At 40.4% G+C, this 15,668-nt stretch overlaps 1 protein-coding gene and 1 long non-coding RNA gene across 9 annotated transcripts in view; one reads left to right on the top strand and one right to left on the bottom strand.

The window, feature by feature from the left end:
• AMBRA1 (autophagy and beclin 1 regulator 1) overlaps positions 1 to 15,668 on the bottom strand; it is a 180,540-nt gene that overhangs the window by 127,137 nt on the left and 37,735 nt on the right. The gene's annotated exons all lie outside the window — the stretch shown is intronic.
• On the top strand, positions 17 to 15,500 carry LOC125176274 (uncharacterized). The gene is made up of 4 exons (XR_007156199.1): positions 17 to 459; positions 4,294 to 4,301; positions 15,022 to 15,026; positions 15,491 to 15,500. It is a non-coding gene; the product is annotated as an uncharacterized LOC125176274 (long non-coding RNA).

The raw sequence follows: 15,668 nt of genomic DNA on the forward strand, positions 1-15,668 counted from the left end.
AGTGAAATAAGCCAATTACAAAAAGACAAATATTACATGACTCCTCCTAAATGAGGTATCTAAAGTAATCAAACTCATAGAAAAAGAAAACAAAATGGTAGTTGCCAGAGATGGGGGGGGATAGGGAGAATGAAGAATTGTTCCAGGAGTACAGTATTCCACTCATGCAAGAAGAAAAGTTCTAGGGATCTGCTGTCCAACTATACGTAAACACTTAAACATACTGTACATTTAAAAAAGAGGGTAGGGTGATGCCAGGTTCCATTTGAAATTTATTTGCAACCTGCTGGGCACAGAAGCCATTGTCTCCACAAACACTGGTGTGGTTGAACTGACAGTTAATGTGTTGTGACCTGGAATTCACCATTAAAAGGGTCACCCAAGCAAAGTCCTGGAGTTTATTTGGTTATTAATATGATTGTTGGCACATCCTATGCAATATATGTAAACTGAATTATGGTATTCATAAATTTAAAATTTATGAATAAAAGAAAAATAAAGATGGGATTAAAGCTTGTGTATCATCCATTATCCTGTGTAATCAATAAACGATTTAATATTTTCTTGAAAAAAAATTAAGAGGGTAAACTGATGTATTTTTTTTTTTATCACAATAAGAAAGACCAAAAAAGGGGGGGAGGTCCCATTTGCCACCAGAATAAAGGATAAAAGCCACCTTGCTGAAGCGAAGTGATTCAAGGAGACAGTGGGAAGAAACAAACAGAAATGTATAGGAATGTGTAGGGGAGGGAAAGAGTAAAAGAGGTAAAAAATTCCCACTTGTACCGTGTGATGCAGCAAAGGAAAAGGGCACAATGTTAACAAACTGCAATTCTCTTTTTATGACAAGGTCATGCTTTCAGCCTTTGATTCCTTTATGATCACAATTTTCTACTCCTGTTCTAACTTGATTTTAATTTCCTGCCAGGTGGCATCCAAGCAGCCTTTTTGCTTGAACCCACTCCTCTACCCGAAGTCCTCTGCTCACAGGGAGAGTGCAGCCATTCTCCAAGATTTCACATAGTCCGTCATCAAAGGAAGGTTGATTTCATACTGCATAACCTGACATAACAGAAAGCTGCTCATTAAAGTGTGACCCGATCAGCAAATAAGCTTGGCACCCCCACTTTCCCTCGTGGAAACAGAGGAGGAGTTTATTAATTGTTGCTATTAAAAAGTCAGGCAGCTTCTCAGGTGAGGGGGCTGTCAGCATGTCAACCCAAAGCCAGCAGGGGACCCCTGTGGGTGAGTTAGGCAACTGGGTGGATAGAGGAGAGGATAGTGCAATGCCCAGTGCCTCTCCCTGGTGGAGCTGAGTGGTAGGGCACTCAGAAAACAACTGGCTACGGGGGCACCTGGCTGGTTCAGTTGGTAGAATCATCAGCCCCAATTTCGGCACGGAGCCTACTTTAAAAAACAACAAAAACACACTTGCCTACACAAAATCATCAACACAATCTGCTTGAGCTAATGCAGTGGTAATCAACACAAAATTGAAATTAAGTTAAGAAACAGCCCAGTGCAGGGGCGCCTGGGTAGCTCAGTTGGTTAAGCGTCCGACTGCAGCTCAGGTCATGATCTTGTGGTCCATGAGTTCGAGCCCCCCTCTGACAGCTCAGAGCCTACAGCCTGAAGCCTGCTTCAGATCCTGTGTCTCCCTCTCTCTCTGCGCCCCCCCCCCAACTCACACTGTCCGCAAGCACGCTCTCTCTCTCTCTCTCTCTTTTTTAAAATTTTTTTTTTTTTTTTTTTTTTTTCAACGTTTATTTACTTTTGGGACAGAGAGAGACAGAGCATGAACGGGGGAGGGGCAGAGAGAGAGGGAGACACAGAATCGGAAACAGGCTCCAGGCTCTGAGCCATCAGCCCAGAGCCTGACGCGGGGCTCGAACTCACGGACCGTGAGATCGTGACCTGGCTGAAGTCGGACGCTTAACCGACTGCGCCACCCAGGCGCCCCTCTCTCTCTCTCTTAAAATAAATAAACATTAAAAAGGGTGATGGGCATTGAGGAGGGCACTTGTTAGGATGAGCACTGGGTATTGTATGAAAACCAATTTGACAATAAATTATATTAAAAAAAGAAAAGAAACAGCCCAGTGTAGATTAAGGCACAAATGAAGTTCCATGCCTTGACTAAACAGGCAATAACTACACAACCCCCACTGATAGTTATTATGTAGGAATACAAACCAGATCTTCTGTTTTGTTTTGGTTTTTTTCAATAGAATCCAGAAATGTGGACTTATGTGGAAAAAACTGAAATTTTTTTTAAACACTATAAAGGTCAAACAAACATACCTGAAAGTTATTTTGTAATCTCTGGGTCAATATTACAGGCCAGCCAACTAAAGCCAAATCTGCTCACATGAACACGTTGTCAGGAATGCTCTCAAAAGAAGTAACACGTACTGGATCCTCCCTTCCCCGTAAACATAGAAGAAATCCAAGAGGAGGGGGAGGAGGAGAAGCTACCTACATGGCTCTTAAGAGCTGGGTCTGAGTAAAGCAAAATGCATTAAGCAAACAGACCCCCAAACACCTGGTGTTACTGTCTTGGCAAAACCTCCAATGCGCCCATTGGAGCACTACTATGAACAGATACAGTAGAGAAGGGGATTTGCAGGGGGAAGAGTGAGTACATGGGAAATTGTTACTAGTGTATCTGCAGCACACATGTAGATCCCACTGTAGTCCCTGTAACACTCCAATACTCTGAGCTGACAGAACCGATTACATCTTTTCAAGTTCTCAGTATGTACACAAAGCACACAGCCAGCTCTACACCATTCAGCCCCAGAGAGAGGGCCGATGGGGAATAATTTAGATCAGTCTTAACAGGTGCTAATTTGACGGGAGCAGTGGGAGAAGGGCTGCCAGTCAAGCATACTGCCTGGAGGGCCTAGAGGCCCACACCCTGCCCCCGACACCAGGGCAAACCTTCTCACGTGCAAACAATCCCCAAGACAGATAAAGAGCGGGGTTGGAAAACCTTGCTTCAGGGCAGATAGGAGAGGAAACTAGAAACTCTTTATGCACTTATGCCAGCTCTTAACCGGCAAAGAATCTTACCAAGAGCCAATACTTAGGACATCTAGTACAAAGCAGAGAGAAGTGAGAAGTGAGAAGAGAAGGGAGAGAACACCAGTGCAGAAGCCCCCTACCTACCTCTTTAGGGCCTTCATTATCAGAATGCCTTCTATTACTATGGCACCTGACTCTCTTCCAAATCACGTTTACTTAAAGCAGGGACTGGTAAACCACAGCCTGTCAGCCAAATCTGGCTGCCTGCCTGTTTTTATACAGCCCATGAGCTAAAAACGGTATTTATATTTTTAAGTAGCTGAAAAACATCAAAAGAAGACTATTTCGTGACACGTGAAAATTATATGAAAATTGCATTTGTGTCCAAAAATAAAATTTTATTGGAACAGAGCCACACTCATTCACTTACATGTTGTCTCTGGCTGCTTTCAAGCTACAATGGCAGGGTTCAATGTTTGCAACACAGACCGTATGGGCTACAAAGCCTAAAATATTTACTATCTTGCCCTTCACAGAAAAAGTCTGCCAACCCTTGATATAGAAGATATAACCAGGGATCATGCTCAGAATTCAAAGAGGCTCAAATATAGAGTGACGTAGTTGGGCAGGTGAGCAGTGAAGGTTAAAAAAATTAACACTGATACCTCTTCCACCCTATCCTCATCTTCATGTTGCCAAAGAAAGAAATGGGCTTTCTAATTACCCCTGAAGACAAATAAGTCAAATATCTGGATGTTATTGCCTTATGATAGGGCAAGACATGCCTGGTTTCTCCCAATTACTTAACAAGACCCAAAAGACTAGATGGCCAAAAGCCAGTAAGTGAATGTCAAAGATGGAACCAAGGTTCTGTCTCCCTCATACAAGACTGCTGGAGAAGAAAAGTATATGAACACGTCCAGGTTGCAGATATTTAGAATTAATAAAACAAAAGTCCTTTCCAACCTTGAGGAACAGGTTCCTGAATACCCAGTGGTAGGAGAATTTACTACTGAGAAACTTAACAACCTTTTGGGAGCAGAAACAAAAACAAAACAGCAAATCAGGATTGGGGGTCCCAATATATGAAATTATATTCACTAAAATAAAATAGGAAACAGAAATATCTTAAGTTAGTAACAATGAATACCATACAATTAATTTTCTTTTACCGTTAACAATGTTCATACTTTTTGGCCCCAGCAATTGTACTTCTAAAAATTCATCCTCCTCTAGAAACACCCGCACAAGTACACAAAGATGATGCAGCACTGTCTGTGAAAGCAAAAACCAGAAACAATCCAGATTCTACAATAGGGCACTGGTTAAATTAACTGTAGTGCTGGATTACTATGCCACAGCCAAAAAGAATGCAAGAGATCTATATACACCAACATGGGGAAATGTCCACGACGTATTAAATGAAATATGTTAAGTGGCAGAACAGCAGATTTAGTATAACCCCATTTTTACAAATAAAGAAAAAATGGGGGCACCTGGGTGGCTCAGTCAGTTATGCGTCTGATTTCGGCTCAGGTCATGATCTCGTGGTTTGTGGGTTCAAGCCCCGCGTCGGGCTCTGTGCTGACAGCTCAGAGCCTGGAGCCTGCTTCAGATTCTGTGTCTCCCTCTCTCTCTCTCTCTGTCCCTCCCTCATTAGCCCTCTGTATCTCTCTGTCTCTCAAAAATGAACAAAAACATTTAAAAGAATTAAAAGGGAAAGAAAAAATGGGTTTTGATTTTCACAGAAAACAACTCTGGAGTTAACACATAAATTGTTAACTGATTAGCACCGCAGAGGACATTCTTTATCAGACATTTCTGTAATGTTTTAATTTTCACAAATGAATTTGTTTTATAAGCAGAAAAAACAGACCTCAAAATGTCCACTGATTATCTCTTGCTCACTATAGCCTTTTGAAGCTCTCCCTTTCTCACAGTTTCAATAACATGCCATTACAGTTAGAGGGGGCAGGGTGGTGGATAGCAAGGCTTTGTTGCAGATAAGATGCCCGCTAAAGAGGCTTTACTTCTTTATTTGTTTAGCCACTCTTCCTCCAAACATTTAAGGCCTTTCTAATTCTGACATAAATTATTGACTTCCGCCTTCTGGTTTTCACCAGTCTCAAGACACAAATTACTCTAAAAGGGTGTGATATTACCTAACTTTGATTTACCCTATTTAGCAGAGCCTCTTCAGTCTATTCCCAATCAGCAACCACAATGATCCTTTAAAAATATGAGATCATGCTACTCCACTTCCGATGGCTTTCCAAATCACTCAGAGTAAGAGGTGAAATCCCTTAAATGGCTTAGAAGGCCCTGCATAATCCGGTCCCCATTACCTCTCCAACTTCATCTTCTATCACACCATCCTTTGCTGTGCTCCAGCCAAGCTTCTCAGGGACTTTGCATCTGCCTCTCTCTCTTCTAGCTAGAATGCCCTTGGCCCTAATGTTTATAGTTTACTCCCTTACTTCCTTGAGGTCTCCGCTCCAATGTCACCTTCTCAGACTTCCTTTGATTCCCCCATTTAACACTGCAAACTGCCAACCCAGCACCTCCTACATTTTAAAATATTCTTCTCCAGGGGTGCCTGGGTGGCTCAGTTGGTTGACCGCCCAACTTGAGCTCAGGTCATGATCTCCTGGTTCGTGGGTTCGAGCCCCACATTGGGCTCTCTGCTGACAGCATGGAGCCTGCTTGGAATTCTCTCTGCCCTTCCCCCACTTATGTGCATGCACACACGTGTATACTCTCTCTCAAAAATAAACATTAAAAAAAAGAACTAAAAAATAAATAAAAATAAAATATTCTTCTCCATCAAACTTATCACCATCTGGCATACTAGCTAGTTATTTTATCTAATTTATTGTCTTTCTCCCATCACAATGAGAGATTTACTGCTGGTGCTTAAATAGTGTCTGGTACACAGCAGGTGCTTAGTAAACATTTGTTAACTGAATGAATGAATCCATCAATCAATGTAATTATTTCACTAGCCCAATGCCCCAGGTTTAAGAGCCTTGCTCATGCATGTGACAGCCCTTGCCATACTCCTCAGTTCCCTTCTATAAGGCCTGGGCTTACCTTCCCCTTCACCTCTCTTAAAACTAAGCTTTCTTGGGGTACCTGGGTGCCTCAGTCGGTTAAGCGTCTGACTTCAGCTCAGGTCATGACCTCACCGCTCATGAGTTCAAGCCCCATGCTGGGCTCTGTGCTGGCAGCCCAGAGCCTGGAGCCTGCTTCAGATTGTGTCTCCCTCCCTCCCTCTCTCTCTCTGTCCCTTCACTGCTTGTGCACGGTCTCTCTCTCTCAAAAATAAACACTTAAAAAAAATTTTTTTTAGGGGTGCCTGGGTGGCTCAGTCAGTTAAGTGTCCGACTTCGGCTCAGGTCATGATCTCGCGGTTCTTGAGTTCGAGCCCCGCATCAGGCTCTGTGCTGACAGCTCAGAGCCTGGAGCCTGCTTCAGATTTTGCGTCTCCTCTCTCTCTGGCCCTTCCCCTCTCGAGCTCTGTCTCTCTCTCTGTCTCAAAAATAAAAAACATTTAAAAAAATTTTTTTAAATATCTTTTTAATTTAAAAACTAAGCTTCTTATTCCACCATCAGTTTTGTCTCCTTTTTGATTTCTCACTACCTGGTTCTCTCTTTTCCCAGAACAAGTCATGATTTGATCATATCACAAATTAATTTCTCTTGCTTGAGGATTCTTACCTACTTGTCCTCAAATGCCAAACTTGTGAATAAGAATTCAAAAGTTAGAAAAGATTTATTGTAACTTGAATACCAAAGACAATCATTCCACCAATTTTTTAGGGGCATAATTAGAGGTAAATCAAAATTCTCTCTTAATATGGATTCTGTCCCCCACAAAAAAAAGAACCTAAAATCATCTCAAAACTAAAAAATTCTGGTAATTTTAATGCTCAGACACCCCAAAAAAGAGAGAGAGCGTGCACCCACTTTCTCAAATTTGAAGCATCCTACTGTAAGCAGATTCAGTGGAAGCCTTCCACAGAAACAAAAGAAACATAAAGCACAAATGGGAAACAGAACCTTCACATTTCATTTGGCTTACTCACATCTTATGTGGAGCTTATCAAGACCAAGTATTCTATCACTGGGACTGCGGAGAGTTTTTTTGTTTTTGTTTTAGTAATCTCTACACCCAACGTGAAGCTTGAACTCACAACCCCAAGCTCAAGAGTCACATGCTCTTCCAAGTGAGCCACAACCAGGTACCTCAGGACTGCGTGGTCTTTAAGGAGAAACAACGACAACACTGACGGGCAGAGGTACTGGCATCGACGAGAGGCCAAGCCAAAGACTAACAAAACGGTAGCAAATGGAAGCTGTATAACCAATATCTCTGGTGAACACAGAAGCAAAAATCTTGAACAAAACACTAGCAAACTGAATCCAACAATACATTTAAAAAATTATTCACAATCAAGTGGGATTTGCTCCTGGGTTGCAATGGCGGCTCAGTATTTACAAATCAATCAATGTGATATGTCATATCAAAAACAGGAAGGAGAATCATATGATCATTTCAACTGAAGCAGAAAAAAGTATTTGACAAAGTACAACATCCATTCATGATAAAAACCTTCAACAAAGTAGGTTTAGAAGGAACATACCTCAACATAATAAAGGCCATATATGAAAAACCCATAGCTAGAATCATCCTCAATGGGGAAAAACTGAGAGCCTTTCCCCTAAGGTTACGAACGAGACAGGGATGTCCACTCTCACCACTTTTATTCAGCATGGTATTGGAAGTCCTAGCCACAGCAATCAGATAACAAAAAATGAAAGGCATCCAAATAGGTAAAGAAAAAGCAAACTGTCACTATTTGCAGGCAACATGATACTATGTATAGAAAACCCAAAAGACTCCACCAAAAAACTGCTAGAACTGATAAACGAATTCAGTAAAGTCACAAGATACAAATCAGTGTACAGAAATCTGTTACATTTCTATATACCAATAATGAAGCTTCAGAAAGGGAAATTAAGAAAACAATCCCATTTACAATTGCACCAAAAATAATAAAATGCCTAGGAATAAACCTAACCAAAGAGGTGAAAGACCTATACTCTGAAAACTATAAAACGGTGATGAAAGAAAGTGAAGATGACACAAAGAAATGGAAAGACATTCCATGCTCATGGATTAGAAAAACAAATACTGTTAAAATGTCTATACTGCCCAAAGCAGTCTACACATACAATGGAATCCCTATCAAAATACCAACAGCATTTTTCACAGAACCAGAACAAACAATCTTAAAATTTGTATGAAACCACAAAAGACCCACACAACTAAAACAATCTTGAAAAAGCAAAGCTGGAGGCATCACAATTCCAAGACTGGAAGTTATATTATAAAGATGTGGTAATCAAAACAGTATGGTACTGGCACAGAATCAGACACACAGATCAACAGAACAGAAAATCCAGAAATAAACCCACAATTATATGGTCAATTAACCTTCGACAAAGCAGGAAAGAATATCCAATGGGAAAAAGATAGTTTCTTCAACAAATGGTATTGGGAAAACTGGAAAGCTACATGCAAAAGAATGAAACTGCATCACTTTCTTAACACAATACACATAAATAAATTCAAAATGGATTTAAGACCTAAATGTGAGACCTGAAACCATGAAAATTCTAGAAGAGAGCACAGGCAGTAATTTCTCTGACATGGGCCAGAACAACTTTTTTCTAGATAGGCCCCCTGAGGCAAAGGAAATAAAAGCAAAAATAAACTATCAGATTACATCAAAATAAAAAGCTTCTGCACAGGGAAGGAAGCAATCTACAAAACTAAAAGGCAACCTACGAAATAAGAGAAGATACTTGCAAACAACACGTCAGATAAAGGGTTAGCATCCAAAATCTATTAAAAAAAATTTATAAAACTCAACACTCACAAATAATCCAATTTAAAAATGGACACAAGACACAAACAGATATTTCTCCAAAGAAGACACAGATGAGGGTGCCTGGATGGCTCAGTCAGTTGAGCATCTGACTTCTGGTTTCAGCTCAGGTCATGATCTCACAGTCTCTGGGTCAAAGCCCTGCGTGGGGCTCCTTGATGACAGCTTGGCGCATGGTTGGGATTCTCTTTCCCGCTCTCTGCCCTTCCCCCGCTTGCTTGCATCTCTCTCTCTCTATCAAAATAAATAAATAAAAACTTAAAAAAAAGAAGACATACAGATGGCTAACAGGCACATGAAAAGATGCTCATCATCAGGGAAATGCAAATCAACACTACAATGAGATATCACCTCATACCTGTCAGAAATGGCTAAAATCAGTAACACAAAAAACAACAGGTGCTGGTGAGAATGTGGAAAAAAAGGAACACTTGTTCCTGCAACACTGCTACAGTCACTCTGGAAAACAGTATGGAGGGTCCTCAAAAAATTAAAAATAGAACTACCCTACAATTCAGCAATCATGGTACTGATTATTTACCCAAAGAATAGAAAAATACTAATTTGAAAGGACAGATGCACCCCTATGTTGGATGAATGGATAAAGAATATGTGGTATGTATACATTAGAATATTATTCAGCCGTGAAAAAGAATAAAATCTTGCCGATTTCAACAACATGGATGAAGCGAGAATATATAATGCTAAGTGAAATAAGTCAAAGACAAATACCATATGATTTCACTCCTATATGAAATTGAAGAAACAAAACAAATGAGCAAAGGGGGAAAATACAGACAAATCAAGAAACAGACTCTTAACTATGGGTGGAGGTGGGGGAGGCTGGAGATGGGTCAAATAGGTAATGGGGATTAAGGAGTACACTTGTAATGAGCACCAGGCGATTAAAATAAAAACATAAAAACAAAACAAACAAACAAAAAAACGAGAAACTATATGATGCTGGTGCACTCAAGGAATATGCAGGCCCTGAGTCAGTGGGAGCCAATATGAAGGACAGCTGATCAGGTACAATACGACTTATCAAAGGCTTCAGGACAAGCAATACACAAGTTAGAAACAGCATGACAAGGAGCGCCTGGGTGGCTCAGTCAGTTAAGCGTCCGACTTTGGCTCAGGTCATGATCTCACGGTTCGCAAGTCTGAACCCCACTTTGGGCTTTCTGTCAGCACAGAGCCTGTTTTGGATCCTGTCTCCCTTTCTCTCTGCCACCCTTCCACTCTCTGTTTCTCTCTCTCCCCCCTACATCAAAAATAAGCAGAAAGAAAGAAAGAAAGAAAGAAAGAAAGAAAGAAAGAAAGAAAGAAAGAAAGAAAGAAAAAGATGCCATAACAATGAAACATGAGAGGAACAAGTTCTAGGTCACCTGAGCTCAAGTTTTTGTAGGTGTCTTCCATGTACAACTCTAGGTAATGCCACTTTACGTTTATTCAACAAGAAACTATTGAGCCAAGATGTAATATAATAATGGTTTTTTTTTTTTTTTTACTAAGAAAGCCAAAAAACGTATACTTCATACTGAATCATAGGGGATATAATTTCAATTCCATTTGGTGAATTCAACTACCATTTACTGAGAACCTACTATGTGCCAGGTAGTATTCTAGGGACTGTAGGAATATAGACATAATCACTGACTTCAGGGAGCTCAATGACAGAAAGGGAAACATTTTCTGTCACGGGTACAATATTACAAGGAAGTATCTATATCTCATACAAGCAACAAAGATAAAGTGATTATTTGGGGGCATTCAGGGAAGTTTTAGTAAAAGGAAAAAGTGACAGAGGTATGAGGTTTTGAATAATAAATTGAGTGTACTCCCATCCAAAGAAACTGAACATAATTTTATATATACATATGTACATATATACATACACATATATATATACACATATATATGTACATATGTATATATAAACTCTCTAGTCCCAGTAAGGTCAATGGCTCAGAAAAGCTACTAAAGATGGACCTCTCTCTCTATATTATGATGAAGCTTTAAAGACTGGTATTTTCCTAATTTCTAGGTCACCCTCTTGTGGATTCAGGACTAGCCTTGCAGATATATCCATTTATTTTCTTCCATCAATGATGTTTCTGCTGAGAGCTCCCTGGAAAATCCCCATGTGACTAAAGCTGAGGCATCACACAAGTTAGGTGGCCCATAAAGCCTCACCAAATTCCAAAGCAATTCCTTCACAAAAATCTAAAAATACCCGAGAAATCAAATGAGGGCTTCTAACTCTAACCTTCAATGTTCTGGGCCAAATTTCCCCAATCTTCTTTGATAAGGGAAAAGTACAGATCAAAAGACATCAGCTCTCAGAATACACTCAATCTTATTAAATACTTCAGACGAAAGGCCTTGTCACCTATCAGGATAAAGAATGCAGAAATAATTCAGTTGAGGAGGATTAGGTCAGATTTTGATCTCCCATTCGTTGGGATGATTATTTTTTTAAAGCAGGCTTCACACTCAGCACAGAGCCCAATACCGGGCTTGAACTCATGACCCTAAGACCTGAGCTGAAACCAAGAATTGGGCACTTAACCAACTGAGCCACCCAGGAGCCCCCATCATTCGTTGGGATTTTTACAGTGCTTCCTTAACTGGGATGACTTCAAAAAAACTAATGAAGGGTACCTGGATGGCTCAGTCAGTTAAGCATCCAACTCTTGATTTCGGCTCAGGTCATGATCTCAAGATTTGTGAGGTTGAGCCCCTGGATGGGTTCTGTGATGGCAGGGCAGAGCCTGCTTGGGATTCATTCATGCTCTCTCATTCTCTCTCATTCTCATTCTCTCTCTCATTCTCTTTCTCTCTTTCTCTCTTTCTCTCTTTCTTTCTCTCTCTCTCTCTCTCTCTCTCTCTCTCTCTCTCGCCCCTTCTCCCGCGTACGTAAGCTCCTGTTCTCTCTCAAAATAAACAAACATTAAAAAAAAAAACCCACAAACTAATCAATGCAGTTCTATGACAGATAACTAAAACACTGTTTCTCATGTATCCCGAGAAATACTGTGTTGATTACATTTCTACCTGGAGGCAATAATTACAAATGATCTATCAGACCTCCAATTTCTTACAGAGTTGACCGAAGAGCCCCCCACCCCCACCCCCAGGCAATGATCTACATGAGCAACAGAGGTTCTGATGGAGAAAACTGATGTGAAAGCACTAATTTCAAGAGGAGGAAAGAGTGCCCTCTTTAGGACCTAGGGGTTTGACTCTACCTTTGCAATAAGCACCTCTTAAAAAGTCATTTCCCCTCTCTGCATCTAAGTTTTCTCATTAAAAACAAAACAACAAAAAAAATCTGGACTAAATAAACTCTAGGGTTTCTCCAGTTTTAAGATGCCATGTAAATACTTTTCTCTTTTTCCTAATACCAGCCTTTCAAACTCATAGGGACTCCTGCTGTAAGCTGCAGGGAGCCACAAAACCCTGATCTGCTAGATTCTGGGCTATGAGACCCAAAAAGTTTCTGGTGGTGAGGAAAGGGCCTGCCACTCAAGTTACAAGTTGTATGCTGGAGTCAGGACTACACAGACAGCTTGCCTTCTACTGCCCGCGGGCAAAAAGAGACAAACCATGAACTGGTTAATACAGCTCAGCAACATACAGCTATACTGAAATATACTCTTGTGCTTAATATTCTCGCTATTTGCAAACACTATGAATTAAATCAGCAGCACCGAGGATCAAAATATGCCTCTTTAGTCTATCTCCCACTACAAAGTCAAATGAATAAACCCTCTCCCTTCAAGTAGTCTAGGCACACAACAAGGACACCTTTCTTGCCAGCCAGCCTAGCCGAGCAGCAGCAACAGCCCAACAGTGACACCTGCTGGGGAAATAAAAGCAAGGGCTGGCTCATCAGCTGGAGAACATCCGGTTCCTTTTGAAGGTGGCAGAAGGGGCTAATTAGCACCTGTATGCATTAGTAATTTACACTACAAGGCAGCCACTCAAATCACGAGGAAGTGATGCCCCTTCTGTAAAGGGTGTGTACTTGGAACATTCTACAAATGTACCTCACTTTTGAGCAGGCTGTCAGCCTTCACAGTGCATTTCATCCTGGCTCATCTTAAGCGACTCCATAAATAACATAACTACTGTATTTTACAATAAAACCATGCATTATTTGCATATTTTAAAAGAAAAAATATACGTGCACAATTGTTCACAGCAAGATGACAAGGGATTTCATTTACTACAACATACAATTTTATTTTATTTTATTTTTTTAAACGTTTATTTATTTTTGAGACAGAGAGAGACAGAGCATGAACGGGGAAGGGGCAGAGAGAGAGGGAGACACAGAATCGGAAGCAGGCTCCAGGCTCTGAGCCATCAGCCCAGGGCTCGAACTCACGGACCGCGATATCATGACCTGAGCTGAAGTCGGACGCTTAACTGACTGAGCCACCCAGGCGCCCCTACAACATACAATTTTAAATGTTTGAACTTTTTAATTTAAAACACATAGATTCTGGGTTTTAAATGGTCTACTTTATCAAGAAGTTATTAACATTTTAGTCACATGTGACTATTTACATTTGACTAAAATTTAAAAATTTAAACATAGTTCCTCAGCTCACACTAGCCATATGTAACTAGTGCCTACCACACTGGACAGCACAGATACAAAACGCTTCCATCACTGTAGAGAGTTTTACTGGATGGCATTTCTCTAGAGAAACATATTATTTTCAGATGCACTTATACAAAGAGGGCATATAAATGAATGAAAGCTGGCCAAGTGTTGATAATTTTTAAAGTCAGGTGATATGTATATGAAATTTATTATACTTTTCATTTTTATATGTTTGAAGATTATCATAATAAAAAGTTAAAGGAAAAGAAAAATGGTTCACCTAAAAATGAGGTATCACAGTAAGGAACATACCACGGAAGACAGTTTAGAAAAAGCTTTAGTCACACACACCAGAATGCAAATCCCCACTCAGCAAACTACTCACGGATCTTTAACAAGAAACTTGACTTCTCTGAGCCTTACTTATCTCAGCTGTAAGATGAGAAATTTAACACCTGCCTTGCACAGAGTTATGGTGGAAATTAGAGTTAATACAAAGACACAGCACCAGACACAGTACCTAATATACAGTGACCCTCAGTAATTGGTGTCTCTAATTATTATCAAACAGTAGAGTTTATTTTAAACCACTCAGGTATTTCTCCGAACAATAACACATGAAAAGGCACTGCTACAACTGAATGGACAAAGGATGACCAGAGGCCCACTGGTACTGTGGAGACAGGCACTTGTAGTAACTTCAGTTACTTTTAGAGCAGTAACTGAAGACAGTCCTTTTACAGCTACCTTTCACAAACTTTTTGTATGCCTGCTCTACGTCAGGCACTGTGCTTGCTCCCTTCCCACCTCTCTTGACAAAGAGGAGTAACAGTCTCAGGCTCTTCTGAGCAAGGCAAAATATTCCAAAGCTGGGAATTTTAGGAGATGTTAACTCAGAACTGGTGTCAATTATTTAAGCATAGTAACAACCTCTATTAGTCTATCTTTCATATCCAACCAAGTGTCCCTATCTTCCCCTTAGCAACTACCCCCTAGTAACCACCTACTATCTGGCATTCAACATGCTCTTTCCTGCCTTATAATCTGCTGGTCCCCTAAAGTAAAAAGGTCTTTCCCTTTCCAAATCCTAGTCATCTTTCAAGGCTTGGTTTTGTACAGCCTTCTTTGATGGTACTTCCCTTTCTCTGAAATGAGACTGCATTTAATCTGAGTACCACACAATGAAGCGTTTGGGTCATCTACATTTTTTATATAATTGTATGTAAATAAGTCTTGCCTCTATAATTAATACCCCCAGTGGGTAAAGACCAGGTATTATACTTCTTTTGTATTCCCTACAGTGCCTGGCACAGTGCTGGAAAAATTGTAACCATTCAACAAATACTTATTAACTGGGTAACTCTCTAAAGCATTCTCCCAAAATAACAAGTACATTATGTGCACAACCCATATTCCCACCCTTGTTAGAAGCTTATGTCAGAAATTTCAGTTGCTTCAACAGAGGATGTAATGCAAAGCAATATGCTGTTTGGATCCAACAGGCATATTCTGGGAGTTGGTGATTACGCTAGATGTGACCTTTACAGAATTACAGAAAGAAGTCCCTAATAAATCAAGATAGATGCTCACATAGCCATACATGGAACATGTGGTGGGCGGGTAACTACACCCACCCTGTTTCTTCCATGGAAGAGTTGCCTGGGATGCCGATCTGAGTATGGAGAGGCCTTCCTTCCGTGAATTATTCTTCTTCCCCACCTTGAGGTGAATGTCCATCTGGAAGATCTCCTCAAAGAATCTTAATTAAGCAACTAACTTGCTATCCAAAAAATATGTATCTCTAAAGCAGACTTTCCTCAACACATATATACACGTATTATTTTCTTTTTCCTTTGTCAAGTTGCAATGCTCCAGAAGGTGAACACAGTTGTCCAAAGAGACACAACTGAAAAAAAGCCAATACACTAATCTGTACCAAGCAGGTTCTCTTTTACTACCTATTTCTAAGCACTGTGGACCATTTTCTTTTTCCACAATAACCAGCGCTGCACATACAATCCTCCAAGAAGGTCAAAGAACAGGGCAGAGGAAGTCAATGGCTCCACCTCCATTTACAT

The sequence above is a fragment of the Prionailurus viverrinus genome, chromosome D1 (assembly GCF_022837055.1).
Source record: "Prionailurus viverrinus isolate Anna chromosome D1, UM_Priviv_1.0, whole genome shotgun sequence".
Lineage (NCBI taxonomy): Eukaryota > Metazoa > Chordata > Mammalia > Carnivora > Felidae > Prionailurus > Prionailurus viverrinus.